At 39.3% G+C, this 13,792-nt stretch overlaps 1 protein-coding gene across 4 annotated transcripts in view; it reads left to right on the top strand.

Annotated features, from left to right (window-relative positions):
* Nucleotides 1-13,792, top strand: part of map2k4a (mitogen-activated protein kinase kinase 4a) — a 176,067-nt gene that overhangs the window by 130,905 nt on the left and 31,370 nt on the right. The window lies entirely within an intron of this gene.

Raw genomic sequence — 13,792 nt, 5'->3', positions numbered from 1 at the left:
GATTTTAGCTATTATGTCACATGTTAATTATCACTTCCACAAAAACCTCCCAATTACAATTTCAAAGATTAATGGTCATGTGTTTGACTACATGTCAGCTTCCTTTTTACATTCAATCAAAAGTCAGATTCCTGCTGTGACTTGAAATGAGCTTTAGGTTTCGTAAGTACTTTTAACATCAATAATAGGTTTCAGGAAACTTAAAAACTGAAAAAATTGAAAACACTGAGGTCAAGTACCACCTATAAAAGTGGGAAGCAGTCAACATTTCAGTTAGTGTTTTCATCAGAATTTCATCAGAAGAAGTTGGAGATGCAGCAGTTTGAAGCAAGTGCAGGCTGCAAGGGGTGAAGGATAATGAATTAAAGAACAGGAAGGAAGTTCTGTGATAAGATTTAAGGTAAGATTAAGTGACGAAAGGGGTGATACTGTCAGGCAAAAGGGAGTGCTGTTGGGATAAGCAAACAGCAGAAATACGTAAATGGCAACAATAGAACCAGTATCGGCACCGGCTGTCTGAACAAAGTGATGTTGGTTATGATAGGACATTTCTAATGCAAATCCTGTATATTTTGGAAATGTGAACTGAGATTTTCATAAGGGAAGTCCTGCATCCACTCCCAACCACCCCTTATGCTCTGGGCTGTTATTTTGCACCCACCTCCCATCTTCCCTCGCCAGTTTGTGTCACCTGCTTAACAATTGCTTCCCACCTAAACTTTCATACTTGCCTTCCAGCTAGTCCATGCAAATTATGTTGCAAGTTAATTGTATAGAAATGTTCATTCACACATTGTATTTATTTTTAACTTGCTTGAACTTCTAATTATATAATGGAAATTTTTAATGCATTTCTGCAGATTTTAAATAAAGTAGTTTAATTTATTTTATGATTGCTCCTGTTCGCACTTCTAGTTTAATTTGTATTTTTAGCTAAGAACTTACTCCCAGTACACACAAAGCATTCTGTAGCTTACCATAAAGTCCCAGTCCTCAATGACGACATTGTGTAAACATGCGCAAAATTGTTACATTGAAATCACAAAATACCACAAATGTGTTTTATTCATTTGTGGCATGTGGACACCACTTGCTCGTTTTTGTTACGCTTGGTATCCATGGGCATTTAATGCTAAGTTGCCTGTTGTATAACTCCAAAGGGAAATGGAAAAGTCAACTATATTGGCATGGGACTGGAGATGCACAAAGTCAGGCCTGTGGGGACAGGTTTCTCTTCCTTCCAGTTCTGTATTTATATAAAAAAAACAACAGCTGCATGGTTACTTGGTAATAGTTTGTTATTATATCTTGTGTTATATTTAATGTTTTAAAAACCTCCATTTATATAAAACAATGGCTTTCTCATTTGTTGCACATTACTTCATGTGAAGTAGCGCCACATGAAATCCACTGGTTATGTTTTGGAAGTATTGTACGTGACCATGCTGTTCAAAATTAACATCAAGATTTCAGTTCATTTTATTTCTAATTCCTCCGAACTTAACTTTCACAAGCACAGTGAGTTAGAGTCATAGAAATGTACAGCATGGAAACAGACCCTTCGGTCCAACCCGTCCATGCCGACCAACTATCCCAACCCAATCTAGTCCCACCTGCCAGCACCCGGCTCTATCCCTCCAAACCCTTCCTATTCATATACCCATCCAAATGCCTCTTAAATGTTGCAATTGTACCAGCCTCCTCCACATCCTCTGGCAGCTCATTCCATACACGTACCACCGTCTGCGTGAAAAAGTTGCCCCTTTGGTCTCTTTTGTATCTTTCCCCTCTCAACCTAAACCTATGCCCTCTAGCTCTGGACTCCCCAACCTCAGGGAAAAGACTTTGTCTATTTATCCTCTCCGTGCCCCTCATAATTTTGTAAACCTCCATATGGTCACCCCTCAGCCTCTGACACTCAAGGGAAAACAGCCCCAGCCTGCTCAGCTCAGATCCTCCAACCCTGGCAACATCCTTGTAAACCTTTTCTGAATCCTTTCAAGTTTCACAACATCTTTCCGATAGGAAAGGAGACCAGAATTGCACGCAATATTCCAACAGTGGCCTAAACAATGTCCTGTACAGCCACAACATGACCTCCCAACTCCTGTACTCAACACTCTGACCAATAAAGGAAAGCATACCAAACGCCTCCTTCACTATCCTATCTAACTGCAACTTCACTTTGAAGGAGCTATGAACCTGCACTCCAAGGTCTCTTTGTTTAGCAACACTCCCTCGGATCTTACCATTAAGTGCATAAGTCCTGCTAAGATTTGCTTTCCCAAAATGCAGCACCTCACATTTATCTGAATTAAACTCCATCTGCCACTTCTCAGCCCATTGGCCCATCTGGTCCAGATCCTGTTGTAATCTACGGTGTCTTTGCTGTCCACCGCACCTTCAATTTTGGTGCCATCTGCAAACTTGCTAACTGTACCTCTTATGCTCGCATCCGCATCATTTATGGTAAATGACAAAAAGTAGAGGACCCAGCATCGATTCTTGTGGCACTCCACTGGTCACAGGCCTCCAGTCTGAAAAACAACCCTCCACCACCACCCTCTGTCTTCTACCTTTGAGCCAGTTCTGTATCCAAAAGGTTAGTTCTTCCTTTATTCCATGAGTTCTCCCAAGGGGAACCTTGTCAAACGCCTTACTGAAGTCCATATAGATCACATCTACTGCTCTGCCTTCATCACTATTCTTTGTTACTTCAAAAAACTCAAGCAAGTTTGTGAGACGTGATTTCCCATGCACAAAGCCATGTTGACTATCCCAAATCAGTCCTTGCCTTTCCAAATACATGTACATCCTGTCCCTCAGGATTCCCTCCAACAACTTGCCCACCACCGAGGTCAGGCTCACCGGTCTATAGTTCCCTGGCTTGTCTTTACCGCCCTTCTTAAACAGTGGCACCACATTTGCCAACCTCCAGTCTTCCGACACCTCACCTGTGACGATCGATGATACAAATATCTCAGCAAGAGGCTGAGCAATCACTTCTCTGGCTTCTCACAGAGTTAGAGGGTACACCTGATCAGGTCCTGGGGATTTATCCACTTTTAACCATTTCAAGACATCCAGCACTTCCTCCTCTGTAATCTGGACATTTTGCAAGATGTCACCATCCATTTCCCTACAGTCTATATCTTCCATATCCTTTTTCACAGTAAATACTGATGCAAAATATTCATTTAGTATCTTCCCCCATTTTCTGTGGCTCCACACAAAGGCCGCCTTGCTGATCTTTGAGGGATCCTATTCTCTCCCTAGTTACCCTTTTGTCCTTAATATGTTTGTAAAACCCCTTTGGATTCTCCTTAATTCGATTTGTCAACGCAATCTCATGTCCCTGTTTTGCCCTCCTGATTTCCCTCTTAAGTATAATCCTGTTTTCTTTATACTCTTCTAAGAATTCACTCAATCTATCCTGACATATGCTTCCTTCTTTTTCTTAACCAAACCCTCAATCTCTTTAGTTCTCCAGCATTCCCTATACCTACCAGCGTTCCCTTTCACCCTGACAGGAATATACTTTCTCTGGATTCTTGTTATCTCATTTCTGAAGGCTTCCCTTTTTCCAGCCGTCCCTTTACCTGCGAACATCTGCCTCCAATCAGCTTTTGGAAGTTCTTGCCTAATACCGTCAAAATTGGCCTTTCTCCAATTTAGAACTTCAACTTTTAGATCTGGTCTATCCTTTTCCATCACTATTTTAAATCAAATAGAATTTATTTGACACCTCAGTCACCTGCCCTGCCTTATTTCCCAGGAGTAGGTCAGGTTTTGCACCTTCTCTAGTAGATACATCCACATACTGAATCAGAAAATTGTCTTGTACGCACTTCAAAGATTCCTCTCCATGTAAATCTTTACCACTATGGCAGTCCCAATCGATGTTTGGAAAGTTAAAATCCCCTACCATAACTACCCTATTATTCTTACAGATAGCCGAGATCTCCTTACAAGTTTGTTTCTCAATTTCCCTCTGACTATTAGGGGGTCTATAATACAATCCCAATAAGGTGATCATCCCTTTTTTATTTCTCAGTTCCACGCAAATAACTTCCCTGGATGTATTTCTGGGAATATCCTCCCTCAGCACAGCTTATCAAAAATGCCACTTCCCCCTCCTCTTTTGCCTCCCTTTCTATCCTTCCTGTAGCATTTTGTATCCTTGAACATTAAGCTGCCAGTCCTACCCATCCCTGAGCCATGTTTCCGTAATTGCTATGATATCCCAGTCCCATGTTCCTAACCATGCCCTGAGTTCATCTGCCTTCCCTGTTAGGCCCCTTGCATTGAAATAAATGCAGTTTAATTTATTAGTCCTCCCTTGTCCCTGCCTGCCCTGACTGTTCGACTCACTTCTGTTCTCAGCTGTACCCGTCTCAGATCGATCGATCTCTTTCCTCACTATCTCCCTGGTTCAGGAATTCTGAAGAAGGGCTCATGCCCAAAATGTCGATTCTCCTGCTCTTTGGATGCTGCCTGACCTGCTGCGCTTTTCCAGCAACACATTTTCAGCTCTGATCTCCAGCATCTGCAGTCCTCACTTTCTCCTTCCAAAAACACATTATCAAGAAAGGATCCACTATACTCACTACTGCAGCCTTTCTCTTGGACAGACTTAAAACAACAATTAACTTATCTGATTCTGTGCAGTGAACTTCACCCAACAATTCCTCCAAGATTAGTTGTGAATTTCACTGTTTGTTTGTTAATTTTCCCAGATGCGCTCCGATGTCCAGCGATACACAAGTTGTTACATTCTTCTTGCTGCGACCTCCCACCTTCTACCCTGTATAAGGGATTCATCTATGTACAAAGCTAAGATCAGGCTGAAAAACCAATACATATCTTCCCATTTTCCTCTTTGTTCCCAAATGTCTGGAACCAATTTGGCCTGCAGTTTGGTCTTGATGCTATTTGTATATTACCAATAAAGTGGTGGAAGGTTCATGACCAATAGCACGGGGCATTCACGTTCCTCTGGAGTTTTAAACCAATGCCTGGTCTAGCAGAAGTTTCTAAAAGGTCCTGTGGCATTCCTTGGAAGGAAAAGCAGTGAAGTTCTTCCTGTCATCCTAACAGATATATATTCCTTTATTACAAAAATCAGATTATCTGGTCATTAGCTCATAGCTGTTGGAAACTTGAGTGCTGTAGTTACTGCATTTCAATATTTCGTTAGCTATGAATCTCTATGGATACCCTGAGGGCTTGAAAGTGTAACATGGAAGCAAGTTTTTCTATTGTTTAATGTCAATGCTGCATATTAAACCTTGTATATAACACAGTTCCTATAATTGTTGCAATAAGTTCCATATTTTTACCTTCACAATTTTCTTGATTTTCTCAGACAAAATACAGCAAAGCACAACTGAAAAGTTTAAAAGAGCCATATAAATCAAAATAGAAAACTAACTAGGAAGTTACTGCAGACTTAAGTTAATCAATCCTAAAATGTCTGTTTGGAAAGCCTCTGATACATTTTTATATGAAAAATGTCAATGTTTAAAGTTTAATTTATTATGAAGTGCTCTTTTTGAAACTATTATCAAACTTGCCCATTAAATCAGCCTCTTGTTTTCTACTTTTCAATATTTTATGTCAAGACTTCAGTCACAAAAACCTCTACTTTTGCTGATTTGTTTTCCCTGGTACCCTTTTGAGGAGTTTGTTATCATTCCTATATATCTTGAGCTTGTAGAGTTCATAATAGTATCTTTGAATGAGTCTGGTAGGTTTCTCTCTAGATGGAATCAAAGTATATCTCTTCTTCACTTATTCTGAGATCCAACATAGTGTTGGGCAGCTGTTGCATTTGAAATATACATTTTTTTTTATCATTTATGACCTGTTTAATTTTTATCTCTGCATAACACCACCTTTGGAATTGTTTTCTTATTCGTAGAATGTGAGCTCCAGTGGAAACGGTAGCATTTATGGACTATCCTTTTAAGATAAACAGAACAATGTATTCATTTAAGAATGCTTGTTTCTCTATCTAAGTGCTTTTAGACCTAGATTGAAGAGAAATTTTGAATGATTGCATTCCTGTTCATGAAATTGACGTTGAGTTTTAAAATCTTCCTTTTACTTATGAGCTCCAAGAATGGTTTTTATTTCAGTAATTAATACATAAATAGATGCAAATTGAATTTTCAATTTATTAAATGGTATAATTTTTGCTATTCATAGAAGTTTATTTCTTGAAAAGTTTTACTTAGCAGTACATTAAGTTCTGTAAAGCAACTGTGATACAGCTGTCAGCAGACCGAAATGGAGTTTGGGGAAGGAGACTGATTTGCAGGAAAGTTGTCAAGCTGACTGATTTTTTTTTTGTTTGAAAAGGCAACATGCTGTTTTGAACAGTTTGTTTGAATTGAACTAAGTCTGAATTTCCACCAATGCTAATAACCTGTAATATGCCTACAGCAATATAAATTGAAGCAGACTATGCAGAACTAAAGTGTTAAGCTTACAAAGAAATAACTTCATCTTGTATAGAACTTTGTAAACTTGAGGTGGTGCACAACTTTATCTCAGCTCACTGCAAGTTCTGCTCTCCAATCATTCCTGTATTCACTACCTAACTTTATCCTGTCAAACTGTCTGACTTTTAAAATTCTCATTCTGCATTTTTAGAACGCACATAGTCTGCCACTCACTCTCCCAACCACCCCTCCCTGTAATCTCCTTCAACTGCACAAACACTGAAATTAGTACTTGTGTAAACTGACCTCTTGTGTGTTGCAAATCATAATTACTTCACTGGTCACCATATCTTTAGTTACCTGTTTGTTAATTCTTTTTCACAAGGTGCCGGCATTTGAGCACTTGTTGCTTGAGCTAATTCTCCTTGAAGGTGATTTGATCTGCTGCGTTAATACCTTTGGTGTACCTATGCCCATAGTACTGTTTGGAAGAGATTTCCAGGACTCTGACAGAGTGACAGACAGCAGTGAAACGACCTGTCCTAGACTCTAGCTCGAGAATTTTTTTCCTGCAACACTCTGCCTTGTTTGTCTCTCTTTAATATGCTTCTCAGAAACATCGATTCTCCTGCTTCTGATTCTGCCTGACCTGCCGTGCTTTTCCAACTCGATTCTGATCTCCAGCATCTGCAGTCCTCACTTTCTCCTTCTTAAAACCTACCACATGGACCAAACTTTCTTTGATCTAACTTAATACCTCTTTGAGGTTCATTGTTATTGTAGAAGTTATTATAACAGTAGATCCTTTAGTCCTCAGATGAGGAGACGTTTTTTCATTCAGAATAGTGAGCTTGCAGAACTCTCTCTGCCAAAGAAAGCAGTTGAGACTAAAATGTTGAATGCTTTTAAGAAGGAATTAGATACTGTTCTTACGGCTAAAGGAATTAAAGAATATGGGGAGAAATCAGGAACAGGATGCTGAATCGGGTGATCAGCCAGGATCGTATTGAATGCCAGAATAAGTTCAAAGTGCTGAATGGCCTAATATTGCACCTGTTTTCTCTTTCTCATTCCTGTGAAGAAACTTGAAATATTTCATTCCAGTGCATGTGCTGTGTAAGCATCAATCTTGTACGAACTTCCAAGATAACTTGATTTAGTTTTCTGAAGAAGTAACAAAGAGGATTGAGGAGGGCAGAGTGATGGATGTGATCTATATGGACTTCATAAAGCGTTCAACAAAGCTCCTCATGGTAGACTGGTTAGCGAGATTAGATCACATGGAATGCATGGAGAACTAGCCATTTGGATACAGAACTGGCGTGAACGTGGTGGGGGAGAGTTGCTTTTTAGAATGGAGGCCTTTGACCAGTGGTGTACCACAAGGATTGGTGCTGGGTCCACTGCTTTTCTTCATTTACATACATGATTTGGATGTGCACATAGGAGGTATGGTTAGTAAGTTTGCAGATAACACCAAAATTGGAGGTGTGGACAGCGAAGAAGGTTACCGCCAGAGTACAACAGGATCTTGATCAGATGGACCAATGGACCGAGGAGTGGCAGATGGAGTTTAATTTAGATAAAAGTGACGTGCTGCATTGTGGAAAGGCAAATCAGGGCAGGATTCAACAGGGAACTGCAAAGAGACCTTGGGAGTACAGGTTCATAGTTCTTTGAAAGTGGAGTTGTAGGTAGATAGGATAGCGAAGAAGGCGTTTGGTATGCTTGCCTTTATTTGTCAGAGCATTGAGTATAGGGGTTGGGAGGTCATGTTGCATCTGTACAGGACATTGGTGAGGTCACTTTTGTGTGTAACTCTGGTATGCCTCCTATAGGAAAGATGTTGTGAAACTTGGAAGGGTTCAGAAAAGATTTACAAGGCTGTTGCTAGAGTTGGAGAGTTTGAGCTATAGGGAGAGGCTGAATAAACTGGGGCAGTTTTCCCTGAAATGTCATACTGAGGGGTGACCTTTAGAGGTTTATAAAATCATGAGGCGCATGGATAGTGTAAATAGACAAGGCATTTTCTCTGAGGTAAAAACAATGACTGCAGATGCTGGAAACCAGATTCTGGATTAGTGGTGCTGGAAGAGCACAGCAGTTCAGGCAGCATCCAAGGCATTTTCTCTGGTTTGGCAGAGTCCATAACTCGAGGGCATAGGTTTAAGCTGATGGGGGAAAGATTTAAAAGGGACCGAAAGGGCAATTTTTTCACACCCACTGTGGTGTGTGTATATGGTATGAGGTGCCAGAGGAAGTGGTGAAGTCTGGTACAGTTACAACATTTATAAAGTATAAGAATAGGAAGGGTTTAGAGGGATATGGGCCAAGAGCTGTCAAATGCGACTAGATTAGTTTAGGATATCTGGTTGACATGGATGAGTTGGACTGAAGGGTCTGTTTCTGTGATGTATATCTCTGGGCTACAATAAGTGAAGTGGTCTCCGTTGTTATGTAAGGAGGTTTTGCCACCAATTACACTAAACTGCCACACAAAGCAATGAAATTAATGCCCCAATAATGTTATTTGTGATGTTAATTCAGTGAAAATGTTTGAGCAGGTCACAAGAATAATTTTATTTCAAATAATGTTCTTGGATCTGTTAACATTCTCGGTAACGTTTTTTTAAAAATTCATTCGTGGCATGTGGGTGTCAGTGAACCAGCACTCATTGCCTGTCCTTAAATTGAGTGGCTTTCTAGACTGTTTCAGAAGGCAAATAAGAGTCCACCATTTTGGTTCTGGAATGGCATGGAGCTCATATCAGGTAAAGTCTTCTGTAAAGAAGAGAGTGAAGCACGTGGGTTTTTAATAAACAATCAATAATGGTTTCCTGGCACCAATATGGAGACTAACTTTATACTTGAGATTTATTAGTTTAAATTTGTGATGTATTGGAGCGATTGTCCCTCCATGCATCAATCTGGATCACTGATCCAGTAACATTAACAATGCCACTGCATTAACAGCTGTTGGAATGGTATCTGGAAACTGCTCACTTCTCAAACACCAAGATGCATTGTCAAGTGTGATTTGCAGTTTTCACACTTGCGTTGTGAAATGCATTTTAAAAGAAAAACAACATTCACTCAGACTTATATGATAACTGGCATTTTGCTAGAATGATTGACATTCAATCCCTGCTCTCCTTCCCATTGGAACGGAATTTGAGCATGGAGCTATCTCCTAAAAGCAAAAAGAGAAAGGAAGTGGAAACCTCATGCTTCCTGTTAGTTGAGAAGTCGTCAGTGCAAAACTAGCTTTGACAGTCCACCTGACTGTGGAATTAGATGGTAAGAGGCACAGATATCCTCATATCTAACCGAACGTCTGTATATTTTGCAGAAATACCTTGATCAGTTGTTCCGTTTTTGTTTATTTTCTGTCTTAGAACATTATAACTATGGAATCAAATTCTTAAGACGGAAGTTATATAAACTTTGGTTGAATGAAGTTCTCTGCTTCTTCAAAGGGAGATTTCTAAGTCTGTTCTTGTGGTTAAGATCTAGTTTATTATCCTTTGTTCCTTGCTTTGCATTATCATAGAGCCCCAGGGGTATACTTTCATCTGATCACAATGTGTTCTCACATAACACAACCAACTGCTGGTTGCACTTTATTTTTCTGTCCTTATTTCTTTGCAAGCTCTGACTCATGTTGGGGAATGCGTTTACGAGTATTGTTGGCAGGCTTATGTTGACCATATTACAATCATGTGTATGGGCAATGTCTGCAAACTGTGTGGCTCATAGAGCATCGAAACCAAGGCCAATTGCCCCTAACAATGAGTCAGTATTGCCAGCAGACATTGGTACATGTACAGCACAAATGAGCTCTGAGCCAGTTTCTCCCTCTGGAATAATAAGACTATTGTTGCACACCTGCAAACTTAGTTGTGTTTCCCAAGCTGAATTAATTTAGCACAGTTTAGAAACCTAATCTATGGGGTCTTGAGATCCTATGGTAGCATGCCTACCTCTGGGCCAAAAGGCCTGGGTTCAAGACCCACATGCTACAGTAGATGTGTTGTAACTTGTCTGAACAAATTGATTAAAAATAGCTAAATCTGAGATCTACTAAGTAATTGATCATTTGCACATGCTGTCTGTCAACTGCAAATTGGTAGGCAATTATTTATTATCCAAACTCTACAATACATATCCGTGAAGGGGGTGACTGTGTACAGTATTCATTTTAGTCATGGCCTGTTTGTGTGACAGGTTACATTGAAGTAAAATCTATCTAGATGCAGAATAAAATCGTTTGAATTTGCAATGTCTGTCTTGTCACTGCATTAGTAATTGTCCACCTTGTCACTAAAATGAGCTTTTTACAGATGTGTAATAAGCCATTGTCCTTAGGAGTTCATCAGTAATCTTTCTGTCTGCTGCAGTTGACTCACCTGTAACTCCCACAATTACAATTGTCAGTGGAATATGTGTATGGATCTCAAATTTTACACTTTTTGTTTGATCCAGTACGCTTTCTTGATGTTTTGATTATAATGTCATTATGATTTTGTTTTTTTAATTTCTCAGATGATTTCACAAGCTTCAGTTATGTCATTGTGGAAAAACAAGCTGTAGTTGGTGCTTGCATTTTTCATTGTAGAAAAATTTCAAGTGTTTTCATTAAACTACACTGAAATCCTTGTGTCGGGACTAATGTTTCCTTTTTACAATGGTGTCCACGAGGATTGTCATGATTAGCACAATTGTTTTTCAACTCCATAGCCTGAATCTGACTTTTTTTAATATATAAGGTGGACACTCATTGAGAGATTTTGAGGGCTGATGCAATCAGTTACAGCAATGGAAAATGCATGATAGACTGAAGGAATTTCTGTTGCAAATTGGCTTTGCTATAATGCTGCAATAGTTTTTCCACACTGATTGGAATGAATGTTGTGTTTCATTCTTATTCTTTGCTTTACTTCAGATTGATCAATATATTCTATCTTCAAATATCAAAAGACGCTAGTTGATAAGTGTGTTAAGTTAACTCGTTTAAAATTTTGCAAATTGCTGTGCCACTTCTAATTTTGAATGGCTCATTCTATGTAAAGGGGTTATTTTCAGGTACAAAGGTGTTTGATGCATGGAATATTACAGAGACAAATTGAATTTGTGTGTGAAATGCTGCCATTTGATCTAATAACCTAGTATTGAGAGAGAAGCTTAATTGGCCTGTTATGGTAGTGGATTTGGGAAAGCATTGATCATGGGGAAACCCAAAACCTCTTGAGTAGCTTTCTCCAAGTTTTGCTGCACTTGTACATTTCAGGACTCAGTTTAAATGCCATTAGAAAAGATTGTGCTTTTTGACTTGCCTGACTTTGAGACAGAGCACAAAGATGTTTTTCCAGGGGCAGTAAGAGGCTAAGATTTAACCTGATTGTAGTTGAACTGTGCTGGTCGGAACAGGAGCATTGTGGCCTTTATAGCTGTCGACTGAGTATTAAATGCCTTTGGAGGTCAAGTCAAGACCAATGTAATCATTAAGTGAATAACTAACTGGACTATTGCATACAAATTGAACAAGAATTCAAATGAGATTGTAAACTGAAGTTATGTGAGAATTGCTTTTAATGATCCTGGAAAAGTATATTGTGACAAATTGTCAGTGAAGACTGCAATCTGTCTGCAGCAGCAGTTATGAGCAACAATGGCATTATTTTATTGTGTAAAGTGTGAGACCCAGTTAAAATATAACCCTGTTACTGATTTTAATAATGAAACCAAATGTAGAGTGTGTTTCTGCTAATCTCTTAGGATGTTTTAAGTTTGTGTTGTTTGTTTCCTTTTTTTGCCGAGTTAGTGTCTCCATGGCAATAATAAATCACAAGGTCTCTAGGCGTTGGCTCAAAGATTGGTAAAGCTATGGTTAAAAACAAGCTGTTATATGAAACTGTGGACATGGTGTAGTTCTGGGGTTGTAAATATTTCATTAACAAATCGCCATTATCTTGGGCTGTCAGTGTGCCAAAAACTTTTGACCCTAATGCTGTAGCAGCGTTTATTTTTAAGTGGTTCAGCATGAATATGGGAAAAATAACAAGTAACTAGTCATTTCTGAATTTCTTATTGTCCATGATGCATTGCAAATTATATTTATAATAGGAATGTCTTCGAGATCTTAATGCTGCTGTTAATGATACAGTTTTGTTTCTTGTTTGTCCTGTCTTTTCACCTCATAAGTATTGAAAGTCTGTCTTGTCCATATTCTGGAAATCAACACTTTTCATTCTTATTCTTGTATGAAGTTTATTATTCATTTTAAATCTCTGCTCAATCCCTTTATAACAATGACTAACTTGTGTATTGTTCAAATGAATGGCAGCTTCCATCCAAAATTAATAAATATGTTGCAAGTGTTAGCGAGTTTTGAGAACATTTATAGCTCAAGTTGAGGTTCTGGATGTATTTTTGCTCGCTGAGCTGGAAGGGTCGTTTTCAGATGTATTGTCATCATACTAGGTAACATCAATGCTACCTAGCACTGATGAAGCACTGGTGGCATGGCCCAATTTCTGTTTCGGTTTCCTGGGGTTAGTGATGTCATTTCCTGTTCTATTTCTTAGGGTGTAGTAAATGGGATCCAAGTCAATGTGTTTGTTGTTAGAGTCCCTGTTGGAATGCTATGCTTCTAGGAATTCTCGTGCGTGTCTGTTTGGTTTTACGCAATACCTTGCAAGAACTGTAACAAATACTACATCGGGGACACAGGCAGAAAACTAGCCACCAGGATACATGAACACCAACTAGCCACAAAAAGACATGACCCATTCTCACAAGTACCGTTACATACAATGAGGAAGGACACCACTTTGACTGGGATAACACATCCATACTCTGACAAACCAAACAGACACACACGGGAATTCCTAGGAGCAGAGCATTCCAACTGGAACTGTATCAACAAACACATTGACTTGGATCCCATTTACCACCCCCTGAGAAAAAGAACCGGAAATGACATCACCAACCCAAGGAAACCTAAACACATAAATAGAAAGTGGGCCATGCCTCCAGTGTTACATCTGGAGGCTCTCCAATGTTATCTAGTAAGGTGACAAAATGGCTGAAAATGAACCTTCCAACTCAGTGAGTAAACCTACAGCCAGAAGTTGCAAGTGTACTAAACATAGCTTAAAAATGTGTTGCTGGAATGATTCCTGAAGAAGGGCTTATGCCTGAACATCGATTCTCCTGTTCCTTTGCTGCCTGACCTGCTGTGCTTTTCCAGCAACACATTTTTAAGCTCTGATCTCCAGCATCTGCAGTCCTCACTCTCTCCTAGTGTATTAAACATAGTTCAACATCTGAGTAAACTTGAGAATTAATGA

Source organism: Chiloscyllium punctatum, chromosome 39 (genome assembly GCF_047496795.1).
Source record: "Chiloscyllium punctatum isolate Juve2018m chromosome 39, sChiPun1.3, whole genome shotgun sequence".
Classification (NCBI taxonomy): domain Eukaryota; kingdom Metazoa; phylum Chordata; class Chondrichthyes; order Orectolobiformes; family Hemiscylliidae; genus Chiloscyllium; species Chiloscyllium punctatum.
Note: the sequence above shows the minus strand (reverse complement) of the source record. Positions and strands in the feature narration are given on the sequence as shown.